The sequence below is a fragment of the Triticum dicoccoides genome, chromosome 3B, assembly GCF_002162155.2.
Source record: "Triticum dicoccoides isolate Atlit2015 ecotype Zavitan chromosome 3B, WEW_v2.0, whole genome shotgun sequence".
NCBI lineage: Eukaryota > Viridiplantae > Streptophyta > Magnoliopsida > Poales > Poaceae > Triticum > Triticum dicoccoides.
The window spans coordinates 68,374,185-68,387,960 of NC_041385.1; positions in this window are offsets into that span (position 1 = coordinate 68,374,185).

Below are 13,776 nucleotides of genomic sequence, written 5' to 3' on the forward strand. Positions count from 1 at the left end.
CAAAGGTAGATGTTGGGTTGGCGTATTTCGAGATTAGGATTTGTCACTCCGATTGTTGGAGAGGTATCTCTGGGCCCTCTCGGTAATGCACATCACATAAGCCTTGCAAGCATTGCAACTAATGAGTTAGTTGCGAGATGATGTATTACGGAACGAGTAAAGAGACTTTCCGGTAACGAGATTGAACTAGGTATTGGATACCGATGATCGAATCTCGGGCAAGTAACATACCGATGACAAAGGGAACAACGTATGTTGTTATGCGGTCTGACCGATAAAGATCTTCGTAGAATATGTAGGAGCCAATATGGGCATCCAGGTCCCGCTATTGGTTATTGACCGGAGACGTGTCTCGGTCATGTCTACATTGTTCTCGAACCGTAGGGTCCGCACGCTTAAGGTTTCGATGACAGTTATATTATGAGTTTATGAGTTTTGATGTACCGAAGGAGTTCAGAGTCTCGGATGAGATCGGGGACATGACGAGGAGTCTCGAAATGGTCGAGACGTAAAGATCGATATATTGGACGACTATATTCGGAGTTCGGAAAGGTTCCGAGTCATTCGGGTATTTATCGGAGTACCGGAGAGTTACGGGAATTCGCCGGGGAGAAGTATTGGGCCTTATTGGGCCCTGCGGGAAAGAGAAAGGGGCTGCCTAGGGCAGGCTGCGCTCCCCCCCATGGCCTAGTCCGAATTGGGCTAGGGGGAGGGGCCGCACCCCCTCCTTCCTTCCCTTCTCTCTTCCCCTTCCTAGTCTCCTACTCCTAATACATGGAAGGACTCCTAGTTGGACTAGGAAAAGGGGAATCCTACTCCCGGTGGGAGTAGGACTCCCCAGGGCGCGCCATAGTAGAGGGCCGGCCCTCCCCTCCTCCACTCCTTTATATACGGGGGCAGGGGGCACCCCATGGACACACAAGTTGATCCTCGTGATCGTTCCTTAGCCGTGTGCGGTGCCCCCCCTCCACCATATTCCACCTCGATCATATTGTTGCAGTGCTTAGGCAAAGCCCTGCGACAGTAGAACATCAAGATCGTCACCACGCCGTCGTGCTGATGGAACTCCTCCCCGAAGCTTTGCTGGATCGGAGCCCGGTGATCGTCATCGAGCTGTACGTGTGCTAAGAACTCGGAGGTGCCGGAGTAACGGTGCTTGGATCGGTTGGATCGGGAAGAAGACGTATGGCTACTTCCTCTACGTTGTGTCAATGCTTCCGTTGCGATCTACAAGGGTACGTAGATCATACTCTCCCCTCGTTGCTATGCATCACCATGATCTTGCGTGTGCGTAGGAATTTTTTTGAAATTACTACGTTCCCCAACAGCCCTGCCCAGCGCATGCCCTCGCCCGCCTTCGCCGGCCTGCAATACCCGCCTTACACGTACTCGCCGCCGGACTACGCAGCCTCACCGACGCCCCTCTTCGCCGCGGCCTCTACTCGCAAGCCTCGTCCTCGTCGCACCTTGGCGACGCCGAGACGACGGAGGCCGACATGGAGGACATCATTGCAGCCGGCTCGGCTGCCGCAGCTGCTTCCCCCGGATTCACTGTGCAGGACGGCTCGATTAGCCTCGCCGACATGGACGGCGAGGTCGACTACGGCGAGGAAGAGCCGAAGGAGGAGGAAGAAGAGGAGGAGGAGTCGGCGCCAACGAGGAAATGCAAGAAGAAGAAGAAGAAGATGGCGGCCAAGTCCGGCGAGCCACGCATCAAATGGGCATCCAAGGAAGAGGAGTGCCTCGCCGAAGCGTGGAAGGTCGTCTGCCTCGACCAGGTCACCGGCACGAATCAAAGCATCGAGATGTATTGAGACCGCATCAAGGCCGAGTTCGACGAGCGGAAGCTCGTCGACCCCTACTTCAAAGGCATGCACATGAAGCGGGGGTCGAAGAGGATGGCGAACCATTGATCGCTCATCCAAACGGCGTGCAACAAATGGCATGGGATCGTCGAGGAGGTCGCGGCTCGCCCGGAGAGCGGCACTAGCCTCGAGGATCAGGTATCGCACACCGTTCTATCACCGTTCTATCGCTCCGAGAGCGTTCTTTCGCCTGGCGCGCACTCTGGCGCCGACTGATGTCCTTTCTTCGGCGCAGCTGGTACGCATGTTAGCCATGCTCTGCGACAACAACAGACACGCAGACTTCAAGTACCTCCACGTCTTCAAGCGGATCAACAAGTGCGAGAAATGGGCGGCCGTCCGACGCACCCTTGCCAAGGCCAAAGAGACGTACAAACTGGACGCGCCGACCGCAGGCGCATCTGAGGGGCGCCCGGACGGCAACAAAGGAGCCAAGAAGGCGAAATATGTCGTGTCGGCTGCTGCGCGCGTGCAAGAGTCCATCGAACACTGCCTCGCCGACGTCAAGACCAGGGCCGCCGAGCGAGAAGAGAAAACCGAGGCGAGGTGGGCTGTTTTGATGACGAACATCGCCGTCAAACTCGACTTGCTCCGGACCAGCGCCGCCGCGAAGCTCAAAGCTCAAGACGCCAAGAAGAGGAACAACGATCTCACCTTTTTGATGGGCGGCGCTGACATGCTCCAGGGCGGCGACGAGAAGCTCAAGGCGTGGTTCTTGGCCAATCGCGGCCTCATCCTGGACCAGATTCCGGCGACGCCGCCGCCGCCGCCCAGCCCGGCGGCTGATGACGATGCCTCCGCGACGCCCAGCACCACCGACGATGATGCCTCTGCTGCGCGGAACATCTCAGAAGCTGCGACGGAAGCCGCGCCGACTCCTCCTAGCCCGCATACGCCGCCGCCGCCGCCGTCCGAACTTGAGGTCGTCGCCTGATGCCTTTCGCGTCCTTCCTTTTTTGTATGCCGAACTACATTTGATCACCGAACTGTGGCACTGTGAATTGCCGAACTATTGCGATGATCGTCGGTTTGTTGTTTCTTTGAGCGGGAACGATGGATTTTGAATATGGAGCGCCTTCGGGGCCGGTACCTGGGCGCGTTTCTGGAGAGAAACGAACCCCAGGGACCGAACTAGCGCCGGCTCGCCCCATGCCGCTCTTTTTGGCGCCCTGGGTGGCCGAACGGCTGGAGATGCTCTTACCCTCGCGAGGATAGCCGCACAAGAGACTGAGATTTTGCTCTCCCATGCGACACCTTCCTAAGTGATTTAAATGATTTATTTAACTCGCAAACTTTTAATTTGATTAGCGATCTATATTTGGTGGTGAGTTTGCCTTGACGGGAAAATAAGAATCCATGTTGTCATGTCTGACATTTTTTTCTTCCCATCATCAATATTTGCCAGGTTATGTCACTATGGTTATCATGTTAGTATAGTTTACAATGTTATGTAGAGGCACTATAAAGTGAATGTTCACGTGTTATTATAACAATTTACAATGTTATTTAGAGGCCCTAAAGTGAATGTTCTCGTGTCACCACAACAATTTACAATGTTTTATGTAGTGGCGCTATAAAGTGAGTGTTCATGCGTTACTACAATAGCTTACAACTACTATAATATACTCCATCTGTTTCACAATATAATACATTTTTACAAGCTAGCTGCAAAAACGTGTATATTATGGGACGATGGGAGTACTTTACAAATCATATCATGGAGTTGGCAACCCATTAACCAACCTGCTAACTAAGTGACTACTCCATCCATTCCTAAATATAAGTCTTTGTAGAGATTCCACTATGGACCACATACAGATGCATATAGATGCATTTTAAAGTGTAGATTCATTCATTTTGCTTCATATGTCGTTCATAATGAAATCTCTAGAAAAACTTATATTTAGGAACAGAGGGAGTACAATCAAGCTGGCATTGGTTTGTAGTCATGTTGTCCTTGTCCTCTGCCGGTTTCCAATGTTGAAACAAAAATGATGTTCGGTCGAGTGAGATTTAACTCACTTCAGTTGACACCAACATAGGACATTTTTTCTTTTTTTCTTCTTCCTGTTTATCATTTTTTTCTTTATTTGTACATTTTCTTTTGTCACTATTTTTTTTAGCTTCTGATGAGCGCATGGTCAATAGAGGATGTGCAACTGTTGTTGCATGGCTGGCGCGCGTGCAATCGCAGTTGCATGCAAGCGACAAGGGATGGTTGTGTGCAGTGGCGGAGCTAGGATTTGAAACCAGGATGATCCTCAATTTTTTTGACAACAGACATAACATGTCAATGTTTGTGAGTAATTACAACACCACACAGGAATAGATCAATGTGGTCTTATAATCATACTAAAATTCCGAATAAGTCCCAGTTTGCCATAAAGAAGAATACACAGTACTAGTCTAGACTATATGGCCCTGTTCGGCAACCCTCCGCTCCTTCACGGCATGGAGCGGAGCGCGCAGAGTGGCCCTTGAGTGACTTTGAAAAATTGAACTGGATGCTGCTCCGCTCCAGAGCGGAGTTGGAGCGGGGAGAGAGTCCGAACAGGCTCTAAGTACATACCCTGAAAAGTTAAAGATAACTATGCTTCAATAATTCTATAATAAGAATTTACTTTCTATAAACCACAATGACATAACTGGACATAAATGATGTGCAAAACTATGTGTATGTTCGTCGTTCATGTAATATAGTACTGTGCACGATAAGCAAATAGAAAACCCTGAATTGAAAATTGGGGAATGGCCCATTGGCGAGCTGCTGGAGATGGTACCTCAAATCAGGCCAGGCGAGTGCCAGAATGCGGCAGGACGGCTATCGCCGGCTTGCACCTGCAGGGCGCCAGGCGGCCGGTGGTAGGGCAGGGTCGGGTCGCAGATTCGTATGTGGTGCGGCTGGCGCCGAGTGCTGGGCAGGCGGTAGGCGCGAGGAAAAGGAAGGAGTGGAGGAGCCTCCTGAGCGGTTCGGCGTCTGTCGGCCGGCGAGGCAGCGAGGCTGGCGGAGATGGGGCGTCCGGCGGCTGGGCATAGTGGGTTAGAAGATTCAGTCGCGTCTCACTGTTTCTCGCGTCTGCTGCAGGCTGCGTGGTGCGTGCGTTGTTTGCTTTTTTTTTTCTTTTCTCTAGCCCACCTATATGGTATATGGGCCGGTCCAAAATTCCAGGGCTCCGCCCCTGGTTGTGTGGCTGATGGGCACATAAAAAAAAGAACACTAGGAATGTAAGAAAAAAACGACACAAAAGATGTGCCAAGGAACATAAAAAACAAAAGGACAAAAAAAATCGTATGAATCTCCAAAAAAATTACATGTTTATAGCGTTGACTGAGATTTAATTGTTAATCAGTAAATCCGTTACAACATAACTGTGACAAAGTAATGAAATGAAAAATAAACTTGGTTACCCACAAGACAAGACTAATGTAATAACCACCATTACTTCTTCATCTTGGCGGCGGCGGTCGCCTGTTGGCGACGAGTTCCGCGATGTTGTACGCATGCCGGAGACCAACTGGTTAGCATTGTTCTCCTCCGACACGGGATCCTTGTTGGTGTCACTCTCCATCATGGCCAGTTCGCAGAAATCTGGCTGGAACGATGCGCTCTTGAGCTTGGGCGACGCCACGTCGAGGCGGCCGGCGCTGAGGTCGTCGAGCGCGCCGGCGACGTCCCCTTGCATGAATTGGTACGTGACGATGCAGTTTTGGAGGGCGTCCACGAGCAGGTTGAGCAAGTGCAACGTCGACGAGACGTTGGTGGCGGTGAGCTTGGCGGCGGCAATGGCGAGCCCGCGGGCGTCCGTGGCGGGCGCGGCCGCCGGGTCGGCGGAGAGCGTGCGCACGCAGTAGCGGTAGGGGGTGCCCACGGTGGCGTTGGTGATCGCTACGCACGTCGACTTGATGACGTACGAAGGCCGGGCCGCCGCCGTGGACGCCGCGAGGAGGAAGGTGAGGAGAAGAAGGGACATGTGCTGCTGCTGTTGCTGGATCGCCGCCGCCATGGCTTCGGTCGCCAACTAACCACTTGACGTGAGGGATGTAGCCCAACATATGCTTGCATGCAGGCATGCATATGCGACGTGAGGGATGGAGTAGTAGTTGGTTGGTTGACGGGAGGCCGGGATCGATCTTAGGAGCAACCAATCTTTGTTTTGTTGGGAGCCAGTCCAAGTGACGATGCCTGGATCACCGGACGGCACGCCACGGCACGGCCATTTCCTACGGTTATTCCAGGGCGTAGAAGCGAGCGAGATGCTGGGTTAATGGAACGGATGGCGGTGATCGCTGGTAGCACGCTCGATCTGCCGTGGGAGGGAGGAGCCGCGCGCTCCTTCATTTCTTTGTTTGTTAGTTTATTTTTCTTTTTCTTTTTTCTATTTTGCTAGCAAAAGGGCCCGTGCGTTGCAACGGGAGAAAAAAATTCATAATTTCAAATGGTCATGATCACATTTCGTTGCATCACCGAGATACAATATCTCTCTCAATTTCTCGAAATCATGAACATTTTGAAATTATGAACAATTTGTTAAACTCATGCACATATTTGAAATCGCAAACAACATACTATTACAAATTTCTGAACATTTTCTACAATCAAGAACATTTTTTCAATTTATGAATATTTTTTGCTATTTACAAACATTTTTTAGAAATTGTGAACATTTTTAAGCAATTTTCCTGAACTGGCAAACATTCTATAATCGATGAAAATATTTAGAAATTGGGTGGAATAGTTATTGAATTTGACGAACTATTTTTGATTTAGCGAACATTTTTGGAAATGCCCGTGCCTTGCAACGGAAAAAAACTATCAAGTTATACATGTGTGGTAGATATAAAAAAGTATGAATCAAATTCACAAAGTATATACAAATCATGTCATGATGCGATAAGACACTTTTAAAATGTAATTTCAAAAACGAACAATATGATGCTCATCAAGACTTGATTTTTTAAGGCGTCACAACAAAATATTTTGTGGCTGAGCAAACTGCATTGACGGACCCTGCCTGAGCTATACTGATAAATAAAGTGTCTCGTCTGGACTTAGCGTAGCGGTGTTTACCATAACCACTATTGTGATATGAAAATAAGCATAACTATGTATGGAAGCAAAATAGACATTTAGTCATTTTAATATAGCTTACAAAAACAAACCCTTAGAAAGTTATGTCAATTTTGTTGGGTTCAGCGTTGTACAAAACACGGAAACCCTTTTTTACCCAACGCGAAGGACTAAATAAAATCATAAAATGAGCTATATAGATCTCCTAATAAAACCTTTATGAAACCTACAATTAGTTTTGTTCATTATTTACGGATGTGTTTTAATTTTTGTGAACATTTTCTAAAAGCTGATGGACATGATTTTTAAATTCCTGAATATGCTTTGAATATTGGCTCATTTAAAAAAATCATGAACATTTTTTATTTCATGAAATCATTAGAAATCGTGATTTGTTTATAATTTGTGAGCAATTTTTTAAGTCATGAACATTTTTTGATTTTTAGAATATTTTTTAAATTCACAAACAGTTTACCATTTTCCTACTTTTTTTCAGAACTCGCAATTGTTTGATATTTTGGAAATCCGAAATTAATTTTGAGATAAAAAACCAAAACAGAAATAAAAAAGTAAAAAGAAATAAAAAATAGGGGGCGCCATCAATCCGAAATTTATTTTTAGGGAAAAAACAAAATAGAAATAAAAAAAAGATATAGAAAACAGGGGGCGCCACGACCCGCACATGGGCTGGCCCATTACTGCGTCTGGACTTAGCGTAGCGGTGTTTACCATAACCACTATTGTGATATGAAAATAAGCATAACTATGTATGGAAGCAAAATAGACATTTAGTCATTTTAATATAGCTTACAAAAACAAACCCTTAGAAAGTTATGTCAATTTTGTTGGGTTCAGCGTTGTACAAAACACGGAAACCCTTTTTTACCCAACGCGAAGGACTAAATAAAATCATAAAATGAGCTATATAGATCTCCTAATAAAACCTTTATGAAACCTACAATTAGTTTTGTTCATTATTTACGGATGTGTTTTAATTTTTGTGAACATTTTCTAAAAGCTGATGGACATGATTTTTAAATTCCTGAATATGCTTTGAATATTGGCTCATTTAAAAAAATCATGAACATTTTTTATTTCATGAAATCATTAGAAATCGTGATTTGTTTATAATTTGTGAGCAATTTTTTAAGTCATGAACATTTTTTGATTTTTAGAATATTTTTTAAATTCACAAACAGTTTACCATTTTCCTACTTTTTTTCAGAACTCGCAATTGTTTGATATTTTGGAAATCCGAAATTAATTTTGAGATAAAAAACCAAAACAGAAATAAAAAAGTAAAAAGAAATAAAAAATAGGGGGCGCCATCAATCCGAAATTTATTTTTAGGGAAAAAACAAAATAGAAATAAAAAAAAGATATAGAAAACAGGGGGCGCCACGACCCGCACATGGGCTGGCCCATTACTGCGCTTGGTAAAAAGAAAGAGAAAAAGCATGAGAACCAGGGATCGAACCCTGGTCTCCTGTGTGGAGCATCGTTGCCTCAGCCATCGCGCTGCTCATGCATTGGTGCTATTATATCGTATCCACCTTTAATAACAGAATCCTGGAGCGATATTAGAAATTAAAAACGAATTGTTTTTGCCACTTACGGGTGGCATTGGTGGGTAATTATTGCCAACTTCAAGGGCATTTTTAATGACGGACGGGCAGAAGCACTAGTTGCTTTATTAGTAGGTAAAGATTTATATTTCCAAATACATATATTTCAAACATCACATTAGCCAATTTTTGAAAATGTCCATCGTGAACTTACAGAATGTTCATGAAGTGTCAACATTTTGTTTACACAACTTTTAGAAAAGATAGATAGCATCAAAAAATTGCTTCCTGACATTTTAAAAATGTGGATGTGTTTTAAAAAAAATGTCACATTTTTTTTCAACAAATGTTAAAAAATATGTGCGTAATAAAAAAACGGCGCCGTTAAAAAAATGTTCACATGAGTTCATCACATTTTTAAAAACCGCTTGTGTAATGTAAAAAATATATTGGTATATCTAAAATAAATGTTTCATCTAATTCAAAACAAAATTTCACACGTTCCAAGAATATGTTCTGGACATAAAAAATATTTATACAGTGTAAATAAATGTTCACATAGTTCAAAATGTTTCATACTGTTAATTTTTAAATTGTGCATCTGAATTTTCTAGAATTTTTGAGAAAAACAATTTAATCTGTACTTGGAGAAATGTTCATCATGTATTTGAGAAATGTTCAACGTGTATTAAATGTTAAACATGTATAAGAAAGATTTATAATGTTTATCAAAAAAATTGACATGTATTGGAAAAATAGAAAACAAAAGGAATAAAATAAACTGGAGGATAACTGAAAAAACCCATGAAAATCGGAAAACACACACACACAAAACAACCACGTAGAATCTTTCGTAAACGGACCGAACTGGTTCATGGAATCTTACCAAAACTACTCCTAGCAGGTACAATACTGGGCTGGCCCATTAACACATGAGTTCATCACATTTTAAAAATGGATTATGTTATGTAAAAGCATATTGGTGTAGTTCGAAAGACGTGTTTCGTCTAATTAAAAAAAATGTTCACGCATGTCAAGAATATGTTCTTGACATTAAATATATTTTTACAGTGTAAATAAATGTTTACATAGTTAAAAAATGATTTATACTATTCAAAGCTTGACTGATGCTGATGGTAATGTTACTGTCTACAAAGCTTGACTTGTTGCGAAAGGTTTTTGACAAGTTCAAGGAGTTGACTATGATGAGACTTTCTCACCCGTAGCGATGCTTAAGTCTGTCCAAATCATGTTAGCAATTGTCGTATTTTATGATTATGAAATTTGGCAGATGGATGTCAAAACTGCATTCCTGAATGGATTTCTGGAAGAAGAGTTGTATATGATGCAACCATAAGGTTTGTCAATCCAAAGGGTGCTAACAAAGTGTGCAAGCTCCAGCAATCCATTTATGGACTGGTGCAAGCCTCTCGGAGTTGGAATAAACGTTTTGATATGGTTTTATACAAACTTTTGAAGAAGCCTGTATTTACAAGAATGTGAGTGGGAGCTCTATAGCATTTCTAATATTATATGTGGATGACATATTGTTGATTGGAAATGATATAGAATTTCCGGATAGCATAAAGGGATACTTGAATAAGAGTTTTTCAATGAAAGATCTTGGTGAAGCTGCTTACATATTAGGCATCAAGATCTATAGAGATAGATCAAGATGCTTAACTGGACTTTCACAAAGCACATACGTTGATAAAGTTTTGAAGAAGTTCAAAATGGATCAGTCAAAGAAAGGGTTCTTGCCTATGTTACAAGGTGTGAAGTTGAGTCAGACTCAATGCCCGACCACTGCAGAAGATAGAGAGAAAATGAAAGTCATTTCCTATGCTTCAGCCATAGGTTCTATCATGTATGCAATGTTGTGTACCAGACCTGATGTGTGCCTTCCTATAAGTATAGCAGGGAGGTACCAAAGTAATCCCGGAGTGGAGCACTGGACAACGGTCAAGAACATCCTGAAATACCTTAAAAGGACTAAGGATATGTTTCTCGTTTATGGGGTGACAAAGAGCTTGTCATAAACGGTTATGTCGATGCAAGCTTTGACACTGATCCGGATGACTCTAAGTCGCAATCCGGATACGTATTTTTATTGAATGGTGGAGCTGTCAATTGGTGCAGTTCCATGCAAAGCTTCGTGGCAGGATCTACGTGTGAAGTGGAATACATAGCTGCTTCGGAAGCAGCAAATGAAGGAGTCTGGATGAAGGAGTTCATATCGGATCTAGGTGTCATACCTAGTGCATCGGGTCCAATGAAAAATCTTTTGTGACAATACTGGTGGAATTGCCTTGGCAAAGGAATCCAGATATCACAAGAGAACCAAGCACATCAAGAGACGCTTCAATTCAATCTGTCATCAAGTGTCGGAGGGAGACATAGAGATTTGCAAGATACATACGGGTCTGAATGTTGCAAACCCGCTGACTAAGCCTCTTCCACGAGCAAAACATGATCAACACCAAGACTCCATGGGTGTTAGAATCATCACTTTGTAATCTAGATTATTGACTCTAGTGCAAGTGGGAGACTGAAGGAAATATGCCCTAGAGGTAATACTAAAGTTATTATTTATTTCCTTATTTCATGATAAATGTTTATTATTCATGCTATAATTGTATTAACCGGAAACTTAGTACATGTGTGAATACATAGACAAAACATAGTGTCCCTAGTATGCCTCTACTTGACTAGCTCGTTAATAAAAGATGGTTATGTTTCCTAACCATAGACATGTGTTGTCATTTGATGAACGGGATCACATCATTAGGAGAATGATGTGATAGATAAGACCCATCCGTTAGCTTAGCATTATGATCGTTACAGTTTCATTGCTACTGCTTTCTTCATGACTTATACATGTTCCTCAGACTATGAGATTATGCAACTCCTGAATACCGGAGGAACACCTTGTGTGCTATCAAACATCACAACATAAATGGGTGATTACAAAGATGCTCTACAAGTGTCTCCGAAGGTGTTTGTTGGGTTGGCATAGATAGAGATTAGGATTTGTCACTCCGTGTATCGGAGAGGTATCTTTGGTCCCTTTCAGTAATGCTCATCACTATAAGACTTGCAAGCAATGTGAATAATGAGTTAGTTGCGGGATGAAGCATTACAGAACAAGTAAAGAGACTTGCTGGTAACGAGATTGAACTAGGTATGATGATACCGACGATCGAATCTCGGGCAAGTAACATACCGATGACAATGGGAACAATGTATGTTATTGTGCGGTTTGACCGATAAAGATCTTCTTTGAATATGTAGGAGCCAATATGAGCATCCAGGTTTCGCTTTGTTATTGATCGGAGATGTGTCTCGATCATGTCTACATAGTTCTCGAACCCGTAGGATCCGCACGCTTAACGTTCGATGACGATTTGTATTATAAGTTATGTGTTTTGATGACCGAAGTTTGTTCGGAGTCGTGGATGAGATCACGAACGTGACGAGGAGTATCAAAATGGTAGAGACATAAAGATTGATATATTGGACTATGTTATTCGGATACCAGAAGAGTTCCGAGTGGTTTCAGGTAACTATCGGAGTGCCGGAGGGTTATCCGAACCCACCGGGGGAACTAATGGGCCCTCATGGGCCTTAGTGAAGAGAGAGGAGGGCTGCAAGGGCTGGTCGCACGCCCCCCGTAGCAGTCCGAATTGGACTAGGGGAAGGGGGGGCGGCGCCCCCCTTTCCTACTCCCTCTTCCTCTCCTTCCTTCTCCCTCTCTTCCTTGTAGAGGAATCCTACTAGGAATAGGAAGTCCTAATAGGACTCCCTCTCCTTAGCACGCCCCCTAGGGCTGGCCGGCCTCCCCCTCCCTCCTTTATATACAGGGGCAGGGGGTACCCTAGAACACACCAAGTTTTGCCTTAGCCGTGTGCGGTGCCCCCCTTCACAGTTACACACCTCGATCATATCGCCGTAGTGCTTAGGCGAAGCCCTGCGCCGGTAACTCATCATCACCGTCACCACGCTGTTGTGCTGATAGAACTCACCCTTGTCCTTAACTGGATCAAGATCAAGAGGGACGTCATCAAGCTGAACATGTGCTGAACACGGAGGTGCCGTACATTCGGTACTTGGATCGGTTGGATTGCGAAGACGTTCGACTACATCAACCACGTTACTAAACGCTTTCGCTTTCGGTCTACGAGGGTACATGGACGCACTCTCCCCTCTCATAGCTATGCATCTCCTAGATAGATCTTGCTTGATCGTAGGATTTTTTTTGAATTACTACGTTCCGCAACATTTTCATGGAAGCAGAGTTTTTTTCTGCGCAAAAGAAAAATCACGCAAATTTTCTTCTTCTCCAAATCCTAGGGAAAACTGGGCAAAAACAAAAAAACCCAAAACAGAAAAACCTCCATCTAAAACCCAAAAACATGTACAAAATGAAAAAAAATGAAATCCAGAGGGAGCTCCCAGCACACGACATGTGGTGGCCGCTGGACGCACTACTTGGCGTGTTGTAAGGGCACCAAAAGTGAGCATTGGATGTTCCCCCCAAGGGGTAACGTCCAGTTAGTTTCTCTCACATTTCCTACTACGATCTGTAACATAGCGTCGCCCCAAGGAGTACCCTTAATGGCTGGCCCAATCACAAAGTATTATTCTGGTTTTCCTCCTATTGTCTTTTGGTTTCCGTTTGTTTATTTGGTTCGTTTTGTCGGTTTTTTATGTTACTTCAATGCTTTTATTTATTTCCCTTTTTCCTTTTCCCCCCTTTCAACACATGTATATTATTTTCAATACACATTGTACAGTTTTCATATACCTATGGAATTTGTTTTATATGCATTGAATATTTTCAAATGGACGATCTACATTTTTTAAAATACATGTTTTAAACATTTTCTTGAAATACATGTTAAACATTGTTTCAATACAAGGTGAATATTTTTTAATGGCACAAAATAGTCTTTACACAAACTGCAAAATATATTTTCTACCTTGTATAATCATTATTTACATTGAACCGTTTTCAAAATGCCACATACATCTTTTGAATGGTAAAAAACATTTTTTAAACTACACAAAAAATATTTTTATATTGTATGCACTTTTTTTAAATATCATAAAACATATCCTATATACCTAACCGAGTCCTCCTCACTAACTTATTTATCTCAACATACAAGTATGCCACCTAATCATACAATTATGAATGAGATAAGGCCCACCCAAACATGCAATCATGCTTGGGATAAAACCCACCACAACATTCAACATGGGAAAATGTTTTCCATTA